A 20028-nucleotide genomic window follows, 5' to 3' on the forward strand; every position below is an offset into this window, starting at 1 on the left:
GTTTTGTACTTTACCATGCTTCCTAAATTATGATATTTAAGTTGCTATATTAGTAACTTGTAATCTAAACTGAGTATTGTGTCTTTTGCTGTGCTCTCCACCAATCTTTTAGCAGGCAGCTCGAGAGAGACAAAAGTCCAACATGTATAGTGAAACTGCTTTAATTTTGCAAACACCAATCCACCAACAAATTTTTGGAATCGTTTATCCCTGACGGTTGAAGATAGACAGATGTCCATCTGAATCCGGGCGGCACTGCTGCTTCACAGCTCCAGGGTCCCGGGTTCGATTCCCGGCTCGGGTCACTGTCTGTGTGGAGTTTGCACATTCTCCTCGTGTCTGCGTGGGTTTCCTCCAGGTGCTCCGGTTTCCTCCCACAGTCCAAAGATGTGCGGGTTAGGTTGATTGGCCAGGTTAAAAAAATTGCCCCTTAGAGTCCTGGGATGCGTAGGTTAAAGGGATTAGTGGGTAAAATATGTGGGGGTAGGGCCTGGGTGGGATTGTGATCGGTGCAGACTCAAGGGGCCGAATGGCCTCCTTCTGCACTGTAGGGTTTCTATGATTTCTATGATGTTTGGGTCCATAACCTCCGATTAGTGGTAGAAAGCCATGGGCCGCCAAGAGTACACGAATTTACTGCGCACTTACCTGCCTTGAAAAAAGCACCCGAACTTTCGATGGGAGCAACAGCCTTAGGCCTTTAGCGGAATCATCTCCACAGACCCCAGCACAATGCAGGAGGACCCTAACTACGCCCCCTTTGACGCAGCCAGACTAGGAATGCCCATTGAGGTCCAGCTTGGACATAGCGGTTTTGCATTGTAAACAGAGAAGGATGAGTATTATTTAATGTATAAATTAACATGGATTTTGTTACTTGTTCTAAATCTGTGAAATGACGAATTAAATTGGCATTATAATATGATATAATTTTATGGCAGGCTTATAAGTGTTTGTATGTTTTAATTCAGAATATGGAAATTGAAAATTTAATTGGGAAAAATGAGGGGTCAGAACATCTCGGACCGTGATTTGAATTTCTTATTTTATAAGGTTGAGCAAAGGAGAGTTCACATTTTGGGTTGCGGCAAATCTAAATGCGTTTATCAATAGTATTTTTCTGCCTTGCTTACTTCATTTATAATTATCTCATATTTAACAGTTCAGTTTTGATGCTTCAATAAAGCATTTGTATAATTTGATATCTAAATGTTGTTTTAATGTTTCAATAAAGCACTAGTAGAATTTTATAAAGTTTTAAAGAAAAACATTAACAAAAAAATGTTACAAGTACAAACATTTGATACCATGTCAACATTTAACTAAACATTTTACTTTAGCAGCTGTACTATAAGATTGTGTTTCAATTTCTTACGAAATATATATATTTTCTAACACAATGGTCAATAAAATATTTTTATAGACTGTGCTGTTGTGTATCAACAAGGAGGTATGGGAGAGGTAAGGAGGGGAGTGGGAAGGAGAGAGAGAGAAGAGGGGGCTGGGAGAGCTAAAAGCAGCTGACAAAAAAATTACAAATGAAGTTATTCAATTTCCATTTCTGATCACGTACATCAAATATGTAAGCACCAGAAATTAAATGAGAATATTTATTTAATTAGTCCATGGGTGAGCAGGCCACCTGACACCTCCCCCGTTACTAGTAAAATGCCAAGGGGTGGATGGTAGCCAATAGGCGCAGTGTCATTGACATGAAACCCAATTTTACACTTCTCCCCCACCTTGATGAGCTGGTTGCCCAATACCACCCTGCCACTAGTAAAATACTCATGGGGTGGACAGATAGGCAATAGACATGGTGTCACTTCCGTGGCGCCCAATTTTACGTCCCTCCCCTGCCTGTCATATCACCCAAAGAGCTTGTGTAAAATTCCAGCCTATGTGCACAAATGAATGTGTTCACACTTTTTCTTTTGCCTTCTCCCATTTTACTTGGGATTTCCACGATGCTGGTTGATTACCCTTCTCCATGTTCTCCCATCAGTAAACTATTCCTTCTCCAATCCAACTGTACTGGAGTATCTTTCCATCTGGTCTGAAACCTTTCTCCTCTTCTTCCTGGCAATTCCATGGCCCTCACTAAAATTTATTTTCTCTCTCCGCAACAAATGACCATTCCAATCTCTTCGCTACTTTCTTTGATACTTTCACAATTTTCACTGACCTCCGATGTACTGATACCCAATCTCATCCTTTCTTTTTACTGTGCACATCCAACCCAATATTCGCATCTGCATTCAGTCCTTGATTCTCTATTCTTGATGTTGCCCCAAGTTTCTGCACAATATAACACGGTCATTCTCAACTGTCTTCTAGATCCTTCCATTAGTCCATTGCGCTTCTTGCAATTAATCCAACCAGAGCTAATCGATTGCTTAATTTCCAAACTTCCATCTTCTGCCACCTTTGACATCACATATCTAAAACTATTCACTTGCTCCAAAAGTCTTCACCCATACTCTTTACAAATTCACTCTCATCCGTTCCTAGGCTCAAACTGACAATCCATATATTAGGTCTTCAGTCTCCTAAGCTTCATACCCTTGTCTTCCAGTGATTCTCTCCAGTTACTCCATCACATTCCCATCATCCTTACATCACTCAATGTCATCTGTAAACATCACTGACCATGCATGACACCTGCCTCACTTGGTCAGTCAGAACATCAGGAAAACAATCAGGAAGAGGCTCACTGATGTAATCTAACTTTGGTTTTGAAACACTCATTCTCTCTCATTGAAACAGAAATTAGGAAGAGTAGGCCATTCAGCCCATCGAGCCTGCTCCATCATTCAATGCAATCGTGGCTGATTTTGTGTCTCAATGAGATTCTGTATCTCTTACTGCTTCTTGCTCTTTCTGGAACACAAGAACTTTTACAAAAAACCACTTAGAGCTTGAGGAATCTATTTGAATTCTTTCAGGATATAACTAGTAGAGTTGACTGAGGAGAACCAGTGGATATGGTTTATTTAGACTTTCAGAAGGCTTTCGACAAGGTTTCACATAACAGATTACTATGTAAAGTTAAAGCACATGGGATTGCAGGTAATGTCTCAAGATGGATAAAAAGCTGGTTAGCAGATAGGAAGCAAAGAGTTGGCAAAAATAAGTCTTTTTCTAATTGGCAGTTAGTGACTAGTGGGGTTCTGCAGGGATCTGTGCTCGGACCCCAACTGTTCACATTATATATTAATGATTTGGAAGAGGGAACTGAATGTATTATCTCCAAATTTGGAGATAATACAGAAGTTGGGTAGGAGGGTGAGCTGTAAGGAAATGCTTCAACGTGATTTAGATAGGCTGAGTGCGTGGGAATATGCATGTCAGATGCAGTACAACGTGGATAAATGTGAGGTTATTCACTTTGGTAACAATAATAGGAAGACAGGTTATTACTTGAATGAATGTAAATTGAGAGAGGTGGATACTCAGCGAGACCTTGGAGTCCTCGTGTATCAGTCGCTGAAAGTGAGCGCGCAGGTAAAGCAGCCAGTAAAGAAGCCAACTGGTATGTTGGCCTCCATAGCGAGAGGATTTGGGTATAGGGATAGGGATGTTTTGCTGCAATTGTACAGGATGTTGGTGAGGCCACAACTGTAGTATTGTGTGCAGTTTTGGTCCTTATCAGAGGAAGGATGTCCTTGCTATAGAAGGAGTACAGCAAAGGTTTACCAGGCTGATTCCTGGGATGGCAGGTCTGTCATATGAGGAGAGACTAAGTCGATTAGGATTATATTCACTGGAGTTTAGAAGAGAGGGGATATCTCATAGAAACTTATAAAAGTCTAACAGGGTTAGACAGGATAGATTCAGAAAGAATGTTCCCAATGTTTCAAGGAATGTCTGTCTAGGGTTCTACAGCACAATGTTCCGAGCAGACAGGGAGGAGTTGGTAGGTTAAAGGAACCGTGGTGCACGAAAGCTGTGTGGGACCTAGTCGAGAAGAAAAGGAAAGCGTACAAAAGGTTCAGAGAGCTTGGCGAAGATAGGGATCTAGATGAGTAGGAAGGGACTAAAGGAGGAAATTAGGAGAGCCAGAAGGGGTCACGAGAAGGCCTTGGCAAGTAGAATTAAGGAAAACCCTAAGGCATTCTATAAATATCTGAAGAGTAAAAGGATGAGATGTGAAGGAATAGGGCCTATAAAAGGTGAAGGTGGGAAAATCTGTACGGAACCAGTAGAAATGGCAGAGGTGCTTAATGAGTATTTTGCCTCGGTTTTCACAGAGAAGGACCTGGGTGGATGTACTGTGGGCTTGCGGTGGACTGAAAAGATTGAGTATGTGGACTTTAACAAAGAGGTTGTGCTGGAATCTTTGAATGGCATCAAGATAGATAAGTCGCCGGGTCCGGATGGGATGTACCCCAGGTTACTGTGGGAGGCGAGGGAAGAGATTGCAGCGCCTCTGGCGATGATCTTTGCGTCATCGATGGAGACGGGAGAGGTGCCGGAGGATTGCGGATGTGGTTCCTATTTTCAAGAAGGGGAATAGGGATAGCCCAGGAAATTACCGACCGGTGAGTCTAACCTCAGTGGTTGGTAAGCTGATGGAGAAGATCCTGAGGGACAAGATTTATGATCATTTAGAGAGGTTTAGTATGCTCAAGAATACTCAGCATGGCTTTGTCAAAGGCAGATCGTGCCTTACGAGCCTGGTGGAGTTCTTCGAAAATGTGACTAAACACATTGACGAAGGGATAGCGGTAGATGTGGTTTATATGGATTTTGGCAAGGCGTTCGATAAGGTCCCCCATGCAAGACTTCTTGAAAAAGTGAGAGGGCATGGGATCCAAGGGGCTGCTGCCCTGTGGATCCAGAACTGGCTTGCCCAAAGGAGGCAGGGAGTGGGTATAGATGGGTCTTTTTCTAAATGGAGGTCGGTCACCAGTGGTGTGCCCCAGGGATCTGTTCTGGGACCCTTGCTGTTTGTCATTTTCATAAATGACATGGATGAGGAAGTGGAGGGATGGGTTGGTAAGTTTGCCGACGACACGAAGGTTGGTGGGGCTGTGGATAGTCTGGAGGGATGTCAGAAGTTACAGAAGGACATAGATAGGATGCAAGACTGGGTGGAGAAGTGGCAGATGGACTTAGAACATAGAACATTACAGCGCAGTACAGGCCCTTCGGCCCTCGATGTTGCACCGACCAGTGGAACCAATCTAAGCCCCTCTAATCTACACTATTCCAATATCATCCATATGTTTATCCAATAACCATTTGAATGCTCTTAATGTTGACGAGTCCTATATTTAGACAGATAATTTCAGCACACAACCCCTTGGGCCAGATTAGTTTTCAGTATCTACAAATCACAGTGCCAAGCCCCACTCCCCCACCCTCATCATTCCAGATCAATTTCATTAAAATTAACAGCAGCTCTTTGGAAACTGGCAACACAATTAATAATTGGTATTTTGCTGCTAGATTATAAAATTTGACGGCCAGCGAGTGAGTTTCCTGAAATATGAATCCAAGGCAATGCAATCTGCAACCATCACCTTTGGAATGTTGGTTATCAATGAAAGTGGTTTTAAGTCAGAATTGATCAATTCAAATGGTGTGTGGAGGCAACTAAGCAGGTAGAACTCAAACACAGAATCAGTACAAGCTCAACTTATAAAGCTATGTTTCCCAAATGTATGAAGACAACTGTTCACTAGCACTCAGCAGTAAGCAAATCACGTGTGATTTAACTTTCATTACTACCAACTGAGACGGCAGAGATGTGGACAATCCTGAATGTTGCCTGTTGGTGTTTTGATAAAATATAAATTATTTTTGTTTTTGGATTCTATCACCTAACTCCATTCTATTTAATTGCATATTGATTTAACTGTAGGAAAACAGCTGCTGCTGTTACAAAACTATCACAGGTGTAGGTGTTGACTGCTGTCAATCAGCTTCTCATTCAGAGAGACATTTTAAAATCTAATGTTTTTTTCATGCATATTCAGATTGATGCACATATCTAACACTGGTTAATTCACTGAGTGGCTGCCAGTAGTAGAGTTGTACAACTGCACTTTATCTAGAGCACAGCTCACCTGGGAGTGGAAAATATCCCTTAAGCCAAATAGGCCAACTTGATTTAAAAGTCACATATGGGAGCGGACTGTGACTGTTTAGATATCACTCTTCAGTTACAGCTCTTTACTTCTGTTCTGCAGTTGAAGAAGTTGGGTTAAAAACAGGCAACCTTTCACAAGAATCAGAATAACATCTGGGAAAATAACACTCAGATTTTATCACTTGAGTTCCAAAGCAGAGTCATATTGGACTCCGTTAACTCTATTTCTCCGTACAGATGCTGCCAGACCTAAGTTTTTCCATAATTTTGTTTTTATTTCAGATCTCCAGAATCCATAGTATTTTTCTTTTATTCTATCATATAACATTACTTTGCCCACAAGTACCTTTTCAAATGGTCAGAAAGGAGAAATGCCATTGTTCAAACTAAGTAACTACTGAGTATTGCTCAAGATTCAATGGGGGGGGGGGGGGGGGGGAGGGGGGGGGGGGCGGATTCAAGGAGGTGGCGCAGTGGTTAGCACTGCTGCCCCACAGTGCCAGGGACCCGGGCCCGACTGCTGGGTCACTGTCTATGTGGAGTTTGCACGCCCTCCCCACGCCTGCGCGGTTTCAACCCAGATAAATGCGTAGTGGTCCATTTTGGCAGGTCAAATGGGATGAAGGAGTACAATATAAAGGGAAAGACTCTTAGTACTGTAGAGGATCAGAAGGACCTTGGGGTCCGGGTCCATAGGACCCTAAAATTGGCCCCGCAGGTGGAGGAGGTGGTTAAGAAGGCGTATGGTGTGCTGGCCTTTATCAATCGAGGGATTGAGTTTAGGAGTCCGGGGATAATGATGCAGCTATATAAGACCCTCGTCAGACCCCACTTGGAGTACTGTGCTCAGTTCTGATCGCCCCATTACAGGAAGGATGTGGAAAAGATTGAAAGGGTGCAGAGGAGGCGATTTACAAGGATGTTGCCTGGATTGAGTGGCATGTCTTATGAGGATAGGCTGAGGGAGCTCAGTCTTTTCTCCTTGGAGAGACGTAGGATGAGAGGAGACTTAATAGAGGTATATAAGATGTTGAGAGGCATAGATCGGGTGGACTCTCGGAGGCTTTTTCCCAGGGTGGAAATGGCGGCTACGAGAGGACACAGGTTTAAGGTGCTGGGGTGTAGGTACAGGGGAAACGTTAAGGGGAAGTTTTTCACACAGAGGGTGGTGGGCGAGTGGAATCGGCTGCCATCAGTGGTGGTGGAGGTAAACTCAATAGGGTCTTTTAAGAGACTCCTGGATGAGTACATGGGACTTAATACGATGGAGGGTTATAGGTAGGCCTAAAAGGTAGGGATATGTTCGGCACAACTTATGGGGCCAAAGGGCCTGTTTTGTGCTGTAGTTTTCTATGTTTCTATGATGGGGGACTCCAGAACTAGGAGTCATAGTTTGAGGATAATGGGTAAACCTTTTATAATTGAGATGAGATGAAATTTCTTCACCCAGAGGGTGGTGAACGTGTGGAATTCACTACCACAGAATGTAGATGAGGCTAAAACATTGTCTGATTTCAAAAGGAAATTAGATATAGCTCTTGGGGCTAAAGGGATCATGGGAAAATGGGGGGGGGGGGAAAGAGAGGAGAAAATCAGGATCTTGAATTCGATGATCAGTCATGATCAAAATGAATGGCACAGCAGGCTTGAAGGGCCGAATAGCCTACTCTTGCTTCTTTTATATTTTTATGACAATTACAGTTCCTTCGGCATGTACTTAGGGGAGAGAAATTAGAACATTTGGCAATGACTGGTAAAATTATGGGTGGCACAGCAAGAGGGAGACAAATAAAGAAATATGCTAACAGTTTAAGAAGAACAGCTACAGGATTTGAAAACAACAAGATGTTGGCTTTTATCAAAGACTGCAAAAGTTAGAGAGTCATTATCATGGACATTGCATACGTGACACTGGAAGGAGAAGAGACAGAATAACAAAAGATGTGGGAAATATGCATAGAATCAAGGATGCAGGTGGAGGAGTAACCTTGGTGAAAGAGGATGAAATCAAAGAGTGACGGGGCCAATAAAATCAGAGAGCAAAGACAGAAGAGATAGCTGCTAATCAAAGCATAACAACTAGCGTCAATCTTAAAGAAATTAGAACAGCACTGAAAAGAATTGAGAGATGCCATCAGCAGAACCAGATGAGATACCAGCAGCAATATGGACCTGCCTATGTGAATATGGGGTCCAGCTCCTGAACAAACTATATAAATGTCGTCTGATGAGAGAAAATCCCAAGGGCATGGAAGCAAAGCATTTTGGTGCCACTATTCAAAGGAAAGAGAGAAATTCAACACTGCAAAAACTACCAAGGAATTAAACTCCACATGCACTCTGACATTCAGATTTTCTTCTTGATTTTAGTAGGCAAAATTAGAGTTAACTTATTTCAGTTATTGTGCCCTGAAGCAGATAATATATTCATCTAGATCTTGAATGGAGTTTACCTGTACTCGAGGATTCAGTGTTACTTTGTGTGTGTCCTGACTGCTAAAGAACAGTTTCTCCATAAAGGCTCGTCAGGTTTAGTTAAGTAAATGTTGAACTATAGAAATTGCTGCCGAGCAAACAGATTATGACTATGGCAACTCTGCTTTAACTACCTGCACTAATTTTAATTGAGAAATCCTCACGTTTCCTTCCAAAAGACAGACAAATTTACTTCATTTGCATATTTGTAATATTGCCCGGAACTCCATGTTTGAAACTCTCCAATCAGCTTTCCACCCTGCCACAGCACTGAAACAGCTCTGATCAAAATCCCAAATACATCCTGCGTTTGCGACAAAGGTAAACTTTCCTTCCTTGGTCTTCCTGATCAGCCTGTTACCTTCGACATTATTGACCACACACGATGAGGCGGCATGGTGGCACAATGGTTAGCACTGCTGCTTCACTGCACCAACGACCCAGGTTCAAATCGGGGGACCGTTTGTGTGGAGTTTTCACGTTCTCCCCGTGTCTGCATGAGTTTCCTCCGAGTGCTCCGGTTTCCTCCCCAGTCCAAAAATGTGCAGATTAGGTGCACTGGCCATGCTAAATTGCTCCTTAGTATCAGGGGGATTAGTAGGGTAAATGCATGGGGTTACAGGGATAGGGTGTAGATGGGATTGTTGTCAGTGCAGGCTCGATGGGCCAAATGGCCTCCTTCTGAACTGTTGGGATTCTATGATTCTTCCGCCTCCAATGCCTTTCCACTGTCTTCCAGCTGGATGGGACTGCCCTCAAGTGATTCAATTCTTATCAAATCTGAGCCAGAGACTCACTTGCTATGGGGGCTTTTCTCTCTTCTTGGGCCCATACTGTTGAAGAGGTTGGAACTGTTCGCCTTGGAGAGAAGGGGGCTAAGAGGAGATGTGATTGAGATGTTCAAAATCACAAGGGAGTTAGACAGAGTAGATAGAGAGAAACTGTTACCACTTGTAAAAGGATCAAGAACACGAGTGCACAAATGGAGAGAGCGTGCAAGAGCAACCAAGGAACATAGAACATTACAGTGCAGTACAGACCCATCGGCCCTCGATGTTGCGCCAACCAGTGAAACCAACCTAAAGCCCCTCTAATCTACACTATTCCAATATCATCCATATGTTTATCCAATAACCATCTGAATGCTCTTAATGTTGGCGAGTCCACTACTGCTGCAGGCAGGGCATTCCACGCCCTTACTACTCTCTGAGTAAAGAACCTACCTCTAACATCTGTCCTATATCTCTCACCCCTCAATTTAAAGCTATGTCCCCTCGTGGTAGAGAAGGGATGTTTTGGTGATGGACAATGTGAAGGTGAGAGAGGGATGGAAATGGGAAAAGAAAAAAAAACGAGTATACATTGTCATTTGCAGGAAATGAGATGGAGTAGTGGTGGTGATGGTGGATGGGGATTGTTCAAGCAAGAAGCGGAAAGCTCTCAAACCCTCTTGGTGAGGGATAGAGGTGAAGTGGAGGCAGTTAGGGCTAAGAAACAGGCAATTGGTGACATGACGTAGGGCATTAGAGGAATCGCAAATATAGGTGGAATGAGACTGGACAAATGGAAAAAAAAATGAAGGAGTTAGTTGCGCTGGAACAAGCTTTTATGATGGGTCTATCAGAGCAGCCCTGTTTGTGGACTTTGTGAAGGAGGTAGAAGTGGGATGTGCAGGGTTGGGCGCCTGAGGTTGGCAGCTGTGGAGGCAACATCTCCAGAAGACCATCCTGGAAACAATGGCTTGATGTTTGATGGTGGGGTCATGGTCTGGAGGAGATAGGAGGAAGTGTCTGAGAGTTGGTGCTCAGCATGCCTTAGAGGAACAGCATCACCCTTGTCAGCAGGTTTGATAACAAAGTCAAGGTTGGACTTGAGTGAAAAGGCTGCAGCAAATTCAGAGGAGATAGGTTGAGTGGATGAGAGGAGCAGAGAAATTGAGTCAGGAGGAGGTTCACATCAATAGTTCTCAATGAACAGGTCAACAGCAGATAGGAGGCCAGAGGGTGGGGTCCAGGTAGAAGGAGGCGGGCAAAAAGAACCGTTGAACAGGATGAGGACTCCTGCCCAAAGAAGTGAGGGTGGAGAAGAGATGAGAGAGTTCAGCATCGTACGGAGCCTGAAGCCAGTCTGTTTGCTGACTTGGTTGGTATTTGATCCTGAGAGGAGTTCCTCCCTCACATTCATGCCATATCTAACAATGCCTATTTCCATCTCTATAACATCAACAGACTTCACCCGTCTCAATTCATCTCCTGCTGAAACCTTCAGCCATGTCTTTGTTAGCTCCACACTCAGCTATTCCAATAGATTCCTGGCTGTTCTCTCACATTCTACTCTCCATAAACATAGCATCAATAGAGTTTCGAATGATATCTTAACTCACACCAGTCTCTAGGCCCCAGGTTCTGGAAATCTCTCCCTGTACATCTCTGTACCTTGCTTTTGACCTTTAAGACACTTCTCAAAACCTATTTCTTTGACCAAGCTTTTGGTCATCTGACCTAACAGCTCCACATGAGACTCAATCATATACTTTTGTTTTATAATGCTCCTGTGAAACGCTTTGGGATAATTCATTACTTTAAAAGGTGCCATATAAATATGTTGTTGGTACATCCTAAGGTCATAGAACATGTCTTATAAATGCAATTTTTAAAAATTTAGCTGAAGAGATCATAATGATTCACTCAGTTAAATTGAAAATCATCAGTTTAAGCTCATTTCAACAATTCAAGTAGACAAGGTTGACCTGGCAAACAATCTAACAAATCAATGCATCTCCCGTCATGGCACAAATCAATTCCAGCCTCCCAAGAACGGGCTTACCTGGCATCAAGTTGATCTTTTTCTACACCCCAGCTATGACTGTAACACTACATTCTGCACTCTCCTTTCCTTCTCTAAGAACGGTATGCTTTGTCTGTATAGCGCGCAAGAAACAATACTTTTCACTCTATACTAATAGATGTGACAATAATAAATCAAAATCAGATATTACCACAATCATCAAATGTGAAGCCAAATGCAAATGAACAGAGGAACACTACCCTGGTCTGACTGTCAAGTTAACTCACGGCTAGCCAACATCTACCGCTTCGTCAATGTCAGACACATTTTGTGAGCAAATAAACAATAATCAAGTTATCCAAGCATTATTCCTTTTTACAATCAACATACAAATTATGTTTACTAACTAATTAAGTAATGTACATTTCAATATTTAAAATGTTATTGTTCCAGTTCCAGGATCTACTTTTTCAGGTGATGTTGCAGCCGCTCAACAACTTTTGCTTGTGTTGTTATTGTTGCGTTAAGTACATTTTAAATAAGAAAACCTGCTTTGCATCAAAACCAGAAAAGGGCATGCATAATGTTGATAAACTTGCAAGTGTTGCATAACACCCATTCCAGCATTAGTGAATTATGTGACAACAGAAGTGGCTTCTCGGGTTATCTCTACTTCTACACAGGTAGCACTCACCTAATGATAGCATAATCCAGAGACCCAGAACTCTATTCATTCAGCAATGCACTGACTGGCAGTGATGAGGTCCCTCTTGCTCTACCATCCTTTGGACGGTTACAGAAGTGCACAAAAGCTGCCGGAGAGACTGTGCATTCCACATTGAAGGAATATAAATCTCAGCCAAGTGTCAATCTTTTTTCAAACAAATTCAATTCGAGGAGCTTAAAACTGGGAGACAAGTTATTGTGCGTCTCCGACCAAACTGAGTAACTGGATCCACCAGACGAGTCATACAACATAGCGGGAGATACTCAGCAGACATATTAGGGAGATGTTTATCCTGCACTGAAGCCTGCTCCCTGTGACCCGCATTACAGTGACCGGGGTTTGAGGCACAACAGCAGAGCGAGGGGCCGGAGGGCGGACCGGACCCCGGGGACAGGGGGCCGGAGGGCGGACCGGACCCCGGGGACCGGAGGGCGGACCGGACCCCGGGGACAGGGGGGCCGGAGGGCGGACCGGACCCCGGGGACAGGGGGGCCGGAGGGCGGACAGGGGGCCGGAGGGCGGACCGGACCCCGGGGGCCGGAGGGCGGACTGGACCCCGGGGACAGGGGGCCGGAAGGCGGATCGGAGCCCGGGGACAGGGGGCCGGAGGGCGGACCGGACCCCGGGGACAGGGGGCCGGAGGGCGGACCGGACCCCGGGGACAGGGGGCCGGAGGGCGGACCGGACCCCGGGGACAGGGGGCCGGAGGGCGGACCGGACCCCGGGGGCCGGAGGGGAGGGCGGACCGGACCCCGGGGGCCGGAGGGGAGGGCGGACCGGACCCCGGGGACAGGGGGCCGGAGGGCGGACCGGACCCCGGGGACAGGGGGCCGGAGGGCGGACCGGACCCCGGGGACAGGGGGCCGGAGGGCGGACCGGACCCCGGGGGCCGGAGGGGAGGGCGGACCGGACCCCGGTGACAGGGGGCCGGAGGGCGGACCGGACCCCGGGGACAGGGGGCCGGAGGGCGGACCGGACCCCGGGGACAGGGGGCCGGAGGGCGGACCGGACCCCGGGGACAGGGGGCCGGAGGGCGGACCGGGGACAGGGGGCCGGGCTCGGAGCCGGCCCCTCCCCGCACTGTTTGAAACGGCGGCCTAGCAACGCCGCCTCCAAGATGACAACAAGACAGAAAGCCCGGCCCGAGCGACAGAAGCCGCTGATTACTGACCTGGGGGGAGGCGGTGAGGTGCGGGAGCGAAGCTGGCTGGGACTCGGTGCGGCTCCGGGGGCTGGGCCGGTATTCCCGCTGTCAGGATTCCCTCCCGCTGGAGACCGGGATCAGACTGCGCGTGCGCAACTGGCGCTGTCAGGGGCGGTGCCAATCAAACTACGTCACAATAGCCCCGCCGCGTCTCCGCCTATCACAAGCTCAGTGATTCCCCTGCTGGCCACAAGTGGTCATCACAGTAAGAAGTTTTACAACATCAGGTTAAAGTCCAACAGGTTTATTTGGTAGCAAAAGCCACACAAGCTTTCGGAGCTCCAAGCCCCTTCTTCAGGAGTTGGACTTTACCCTGGTGTTGTTAAACGTCTTACGGTGTTTACCCCAGTCCAACGCCGGCATCCCCACATCACAAGTGGTCATCACAACCACCAGCCCGGGGAATGAGCCCAACTCAGCTAGATCCCAGACCATTCTGGCAGCTCAGCTAGATCCCAGACCGTTCTGGCAGCTCAGCTAGATCCCAGACCATTCAGGCAGCTCAGCTAGATCCCAGTCCATTCAGGCAGCTCAGCTAGATCCCAGTCCATTCAGGCAGCTCAGCTAGATCCCAGTCCATTTAGACACGTCAGCTCGATCCCAGTCCATTCAGGCAACTCAGCTAGATCCCAGTCCATTCAGGCAGGTCCCAATCCATTCAGGCAGCTCAGCTAGATCCCAGTCCATTCAGGCAGGTCCCAATCCATTCAGGCAGCTCAGCTAGATAAGAACATAAGAAATAGGAGCAGGAGTAGGCCATTTAGCCCCTCGAGCCTGCCGCGCCATTCAATAAGATCATGGCTGATCTGATAGTGGTTTAGTTCCACTTACCCACCCACTCCCCATAACCCTTAATTCCCTTATTGATCAGAAATCTATCTATCTGTGACTTAAACACATTCAATGAGGTAGCCTCCACTGCTTCAATGGGCAGAGAATTCCAGAGATTCACTACCCTCTGAGAGAAGAAGTTCCTCCTCAACTCTGTCCTAAACTGACTCCCCCTTATTTTGAGGCTGTGTCCTCTAGTTCTTGTTTGCTTTCTAAGTGGAAAGAATCTCTCTGCCTCTACCCTGTCTAGCCCCTTCATTATCTTATATGTCTCTATAAGATCTCCCCTCAGCCTTCTAAACTCCAACGAGTGCAGGCCCAATCTACTCAATCTCTCCTCAGAAGCTAACCCCCTCATCTCCGGTATCAACCTGGTGAACCTTCTCTGTACTCCCTCCAAGGCCAATACATCCTTCCACAAATAAGGGGACCAAAATTGCACACAGTACTCTAGGTGTGGCCTCACCAGTACCCTGTACAGTTGCAGCAAGACCTCCCTGCTTTTTTGCTCCATCCCCTTCACGATAAAGGCCAACATTCCTTTGCTTTCTTGATCACCTGCTGCACCTGCAAAATGAGTTTTTGCGATTCATGCACAAGGACCCCCAGGTCCCTCTGCACAGTAGCATGCTGTAATTTTTCACCATTTAAATAATAGTCCATTTTACTATTATTCCTTCCAAAGTGGATAACCTCACACTTGTCAACATTATACTCCATCTGCCAGATCCTCGCCCACTCACTTAGCCTATCCAAATCTCTCTGCAGACTTTCCGCATCCTCCATGCAATTCACTTTCCCACTCACCTTTGTATCATCCGCAAACTTTGTTACCCTACACTCGGTCCCCTACTCCAGATCGTCTGTGTATATGGTAAACAGTTGAGACCCCAGCACCGATCCCTGCGGCACGCCACTAGTCACCAACTGCCAACCAGAAAAGCACCCATTTATTCCAACTCTCTGCTTCCTGTTAGATACAGTAAGAAGTCTCGCAACACCAGGTTAAAGTCCAACAGGTTTATTTGGTAGCAAATACCATAAGCTTTCGGAGCACTGCTCCTTCGTCAGATGGAGTGGAAATGTGCTCTCAAACAGTGAGCACATTTCCACTCCATCTGACGAAGGAGCAGCGCTCCGAAAGCTTATGTATTTGCTACCAAATAAACCTGTTTGACTTTAACCTGGTGTTGCGAGACTTCTTACTGTGTTTACCCCAGTCCAACGCCGGCATCTCCACATCCTGTTAGATAGCCAATCCTCAATCCACGCTACCAAGCACTACCTCTTTAGTAATAGAAATCGTTTTAAGGACCTCATCCCCTACAGTTCTTCCCTGAATTTGCTCTGGGTTGCTGCATAAATACACGGATTTTGTAAACAACTCGAAGACTTTAGGAAAGCCCCCGTTTCAACTTTACCCCCAACTCCGTGTACCCTAATCTTCTGCAGCAACCTTTTGTGAGGCACCTTATCGAACGCCTTCTGGAAATCCAAAAATACCACATCCACCGGTTCCCCTCTGTCAACTGCACTCGTTACATCTTCGTAAAAATCCAGTAAATTCGTCAAACACGACTTTCCCTTCATGAATCCATGCTGCGTCTGCTTGATCGAACCATTTTTTTCCAGGTGTCCTGCTATTTCTTCTTTAATGATGGATTCCAGCAATTTCCCAACTACGGATGTTAAGATAACCGGCCTGTAGTTACCCGCCTTTTGTCTACCTCCTTTTTTAAACAGTGGCGTCACATTAGCTGTTTTCCAATCAGCCGGCACTTCCCCAGAGTCCAGCAAATTTTGCTAAATTACAACCAACGCATCCACTATTACTTCTGCCATTTCTTTCAGTACCCTGGGATGCATTCCATCTGGGCCCGGGGACTTGTCTACCTTTAGTCCCATTAGCGTACCAAGCACTACCTCTTTAGTAATAGAAATCGTTTTAAGGACCTCACCCCCTACAGTCCCACGACCATCAATTTTCGGTAAGCTATTTGTGTCCTCTACCATGAAGGGTCCAACATTTACTCATTTCCCATTATTAAATCCCCCTTCTCGTCTTCTAAGGGTCCAACATTTACTTTAGCTACTCTTTTCTTTTTTATATATTTGTAAAAACTTTTACTATCAGTTTTTATATTTTGTGTTGGTTTAGTTTCATAATCTATCTTTCCTTTCTTTATTGCTTTCTTAGTAGTTCTTTGTTGTTTTTTAAAGCTTTCCCAATCTTCTAATTCCCCACTAGTTTTGGCCACTCTGTACACATCGGTTTTTAATTTAATACTCTCCTTTATTTCTTTAGTTATACATGGCTGGTTATCCCTTTTCTTACATTCCTTTTTTATCCCAGTCCATCAAGGATAGTCAGCATGTCTTTGTCAGGGGGAGATATTGTCTAACAAACTTGCATGAGTTTTTCGAGGAGGTGACTAAGTGTGTAGATGAGGGCAGTTAGTTGATGTAGTTCACATGGGTTTCAGTAAGGATTTTTACAAGGTCCTGCAGAAGGCACGAAGTTAAGAGCCCATAGGTCCCAGGGCAATTTGACAAATTGGACTCAAAATTGGCTTCATGGCAGAAGACAGAAGATGATTGTCTAAGTTTGTTTTTCTGACTGGAAGCCTGTGTCCAGTTGTGCACCAGAGGGATCAATACTGGGTCCCTTGTTTGTTGTAGTGTACATTAATGATCTGGACATGAAAGTAGGAATTATGATCAGTTAGCCCACAGATGACATGAAAATAGGTCATGTGGTAAATAGCAAGCAGGTAAGCCTTAGATTACAGGATCGCATAGAATGGCAGTCAGATGGGTAGAACAGTGGCAAATGGAATTTAACCCTGAAAAGTGTGAGGTGATGCATTTTGGTGGATTAACAAGGCAAGGGAATACACAATGAACTGGAGGAAGTACAGTGGAACTTTGGGGTGCATGTCCATAGACCCCTGATGGCAGCTGGAAAGGTAGACAAGAAGATTAAGAAGACATATGGCACACTTGCCTTTATTAGCTGAGGAATATAAGAGCAAGAATGTTATGATGGAGCTTTATAAACATTCGTTAGGCCACAGCTAGAGTACTGTATGCAGTTCCAGTTGTCACAGAGACTGCACTGGAAAGGGTACAGAGGAGGTTCACTAGGATGTTACCTGGGCTGGAGCATTTCAACTATGAAGAGTGGCTGGTTAGGCTGAGGTTGTTTTCCTTAGAGCAGAGAAGGCTGAGGGCCATACAAAGCTAATGAGGGATATAGATATCGTAGATAGGAAGGAATTTCTCCCCTTAGTAGAGGGATCAGTATAAAAGCAAAATACTGCAGATGCTGGAATCTGAAACAAAACAGAAAATGCTGGAAAATCTCAGCAGATCTGATAGCATCTGTGGGGAGAGAATAGAGCCAATGCTTCGGTCTGGATCACCCTTTGTCAGAGCTGAAGGGTAATCCAGACTCAAAACGTTGGCTCTATTCTCTCTCCACAGATGTTGTCAGACCTGCTGAGGTTTTCCAGCATTTTCTGTTTTGGTTGTAGAGGGGTCAATAATCAGGGGGAATAGATTTAAGGTAAGGGATTTAGAGGGGATTGAAGGAAAAACATTTTCACCCAGTGTGATGGGAATCTGGAATCATTGCCTGAAAGGTTGGTAGAGGTATTTAACAAGCATTTAGATGAGCACTTGAAAAATTCCTGCAGAGTTTGTTTCAGATTCCAGCATCCGCAGTATTTTGCATTTATCTTAGTTCCAAGTCAGGATTGGGTGGCTTGGAGGGGAACTTGCAGGTGGTGGTGTTCCCATGAATCTGCTGCCCTTGTCCTTCTAGGGGGTAGAGGTCACATGTTTGGAAGGTACTGTCGAAGGAGCCTTCATGTGTTTCTGTAGTGCACCTTGTAGATGGCACACAAGGCAGCCACTGTGCATCAGCAGTAGGGGGAGTGAATATTTAAGGTGGTGTATGGGATTCTAATCAAGTTGGCTGCTTTGTCCTGAATGGTATTGAACTTCTTGAGTGTTGTTGGAGCTGCAGACAAGTGAAGAGTGGACAAGTCCTCTTGCTGAGAACTCTTCTCCCCTCCATTCTCCTCCTCCTACCTCTGTGAGCATCTTGTCATCTTATTTGCAGCCTCTTTTTAATCTCTGTCTCATGCTGCAATTAAATGGGCTGCTACTATAGCCACCATTCCTGGGAGCATGTGACCATAACCCTTCTCCACATGCAACCCCATTCTCTGCAGTTTTCACCAATTGTAGGCAATTATAACAAACCGAACCAGTAGAGAATACTCAACAACTAACCTGGCAGTTGTTAATGACCGTTTTAAATAGTATTGGTAGAGAACGCTTCATGCTACTGAACACATATTCAGCTGTATATGTTTAAAGGGGAAAATTAACGAGAGTGGCTGAGTCCAAAATGCCAACACTGACATCCGGTCAGCATTATACGGTGATGAATGTCATGATCTGCCTACTCTGCATATTTAAGGTGTATACTCATCATGCCTGGGCCAGCACACTCGCCAAGGTGGCATTTGGCACAAACTGCCCCTGAAATGAGTGGAAATTGCATGGACACTACTTTGGTTCTAAAACAGTGCTCATGACCCTGAAACAAATGGTGCTAAAAAGCCCAATTTTACAACCTTAAACTTTTGCTTGCATTCAAATTTTTAACTAATTACAGGCATTCCAGAAATTTTGCTTAACATTGTTAAACTTCACCTTGTTATTAAATTGTTACTCTGTGTCATTTGTAGGGATTTCATGTTTCTGTCTGTGATGGGTGGAAGCTTGCCCTCCATTCATTTACTCCCAGGAAATATGTTTCCTCTGGAATTGGGGCAGAAACACTGCAACTTGGTACTCCAATCCTAACCCTAACCCTAACCCTAATTCCCTGTCTCCTACAGCCTGTGATTACACAGTATTAAGGACAAGAAGATTTGCTTCATACAGCTCTGAAGAAGAGTCATACGGACCTGAAAGGTTAACTCTTTCTCGCTCCAAAGATGCTGCCAGACCTGATGAGTTTTTCCAGCAGTTTCTGTTTTTATTTGCTTCGAACAATTGGTTGAATGAATGTCTGTACATCATTCATTTACCCTCCTATGAGTAGGTTCTATATGGATATTTCCTGATTCCCAAAAGATAATTAAGTAAAATTCCTTAACATTCATCTCTCTTATTCAATTCCTGGCTGGGTGATGTCCAAATATGATACCAACTTTCTCAGTTTCAGCATTACAGGAGCTATTATGTCCTGTGGATCATTGCAAACTATACTGCTCCCTCGGGACTTCAATTCCATTTCCACCTAGCTTTGGCCAATAGTTGACTATTTATTTACTTGGCTTAAGTTTACTTCAGAGATTCCCAGCTCTGTATGAACCTTTTTCCCATTTAATCTCCATGCTTACTTGAGGCTTGTTAATTTGAACTTGTCTTTCGGTTTCTTTGTCACAGTCCAAGTTTTAAAATCTAACATTCATATACATTAACATTTGAAAAACCCAGAATCACATCCGCCATTAATTTAATGCAGCAAAAACAAAGTTTAATTTTATGAGTCCAAGTCAGCATAATATTCCATACTATTCTACATTTAATTCTCCCAATTATTTTTTGAAGGCACTTTGTCAAAAATAACAAACTATTTTAGAAATAGTCTCAATAGTAATCTGCATTCGATGGAATAAGTTGAAGAATGAAATTGCTGTATTTACTAATTTTCTTGAAGGAATGGATGGTGTCACTTTTGGCTCAGTTGGTAGCACTCTTGTCTGTCAACCAAAAGGCTGTGGGCTCAAGTTCCATCCTAGAGATACAAACTCATCATCTAAGCTGCTAATTCACCGCAGGACTATGTATTTTGCCGTCTGTCAGCTCAAATGGAGGTCCTGTCTGCCCCCA

At 44.8% G+C, this 20028-nt stretch overlaps 1 protein-coding gene across 1 annotated transcript in view; it reads right to left on the reverse strand.

Moving 5' to 3' along the window:
• The window catches only part of ahi1 (Abelson helper integration site 1), a 134750-nt gene extending 121385 nt beyond the window's left edge, over positions 1-13365 (reverse strand). Inside the window, exon 1 of the mRNA XM_078212568.1 lies at positions 13255-13365. The gene's annotated coding sequence lies outside the window, so the exon portion shown is untranslated. The remainder of the gene's footprint in view (positions 1-13254) is intronic.
• Positions 13366-20028: the final 6663 nt, after the last annotated feature.

The sequence above is a fragment of the Mustelus asterias genome, chromosome 5 (assembly GCF_964213995.1).
Source record: "Mustelus asterias chromosome 5, sMusAst1.hap1.1, whole genome shotgun sequence".
Lineage (NCBI taxonomy): Eukaryota > Metazoa > Chordata > Chondrichthyes > Carcharhiniformes > Triakidae > Mustelus > Mustelus asterias.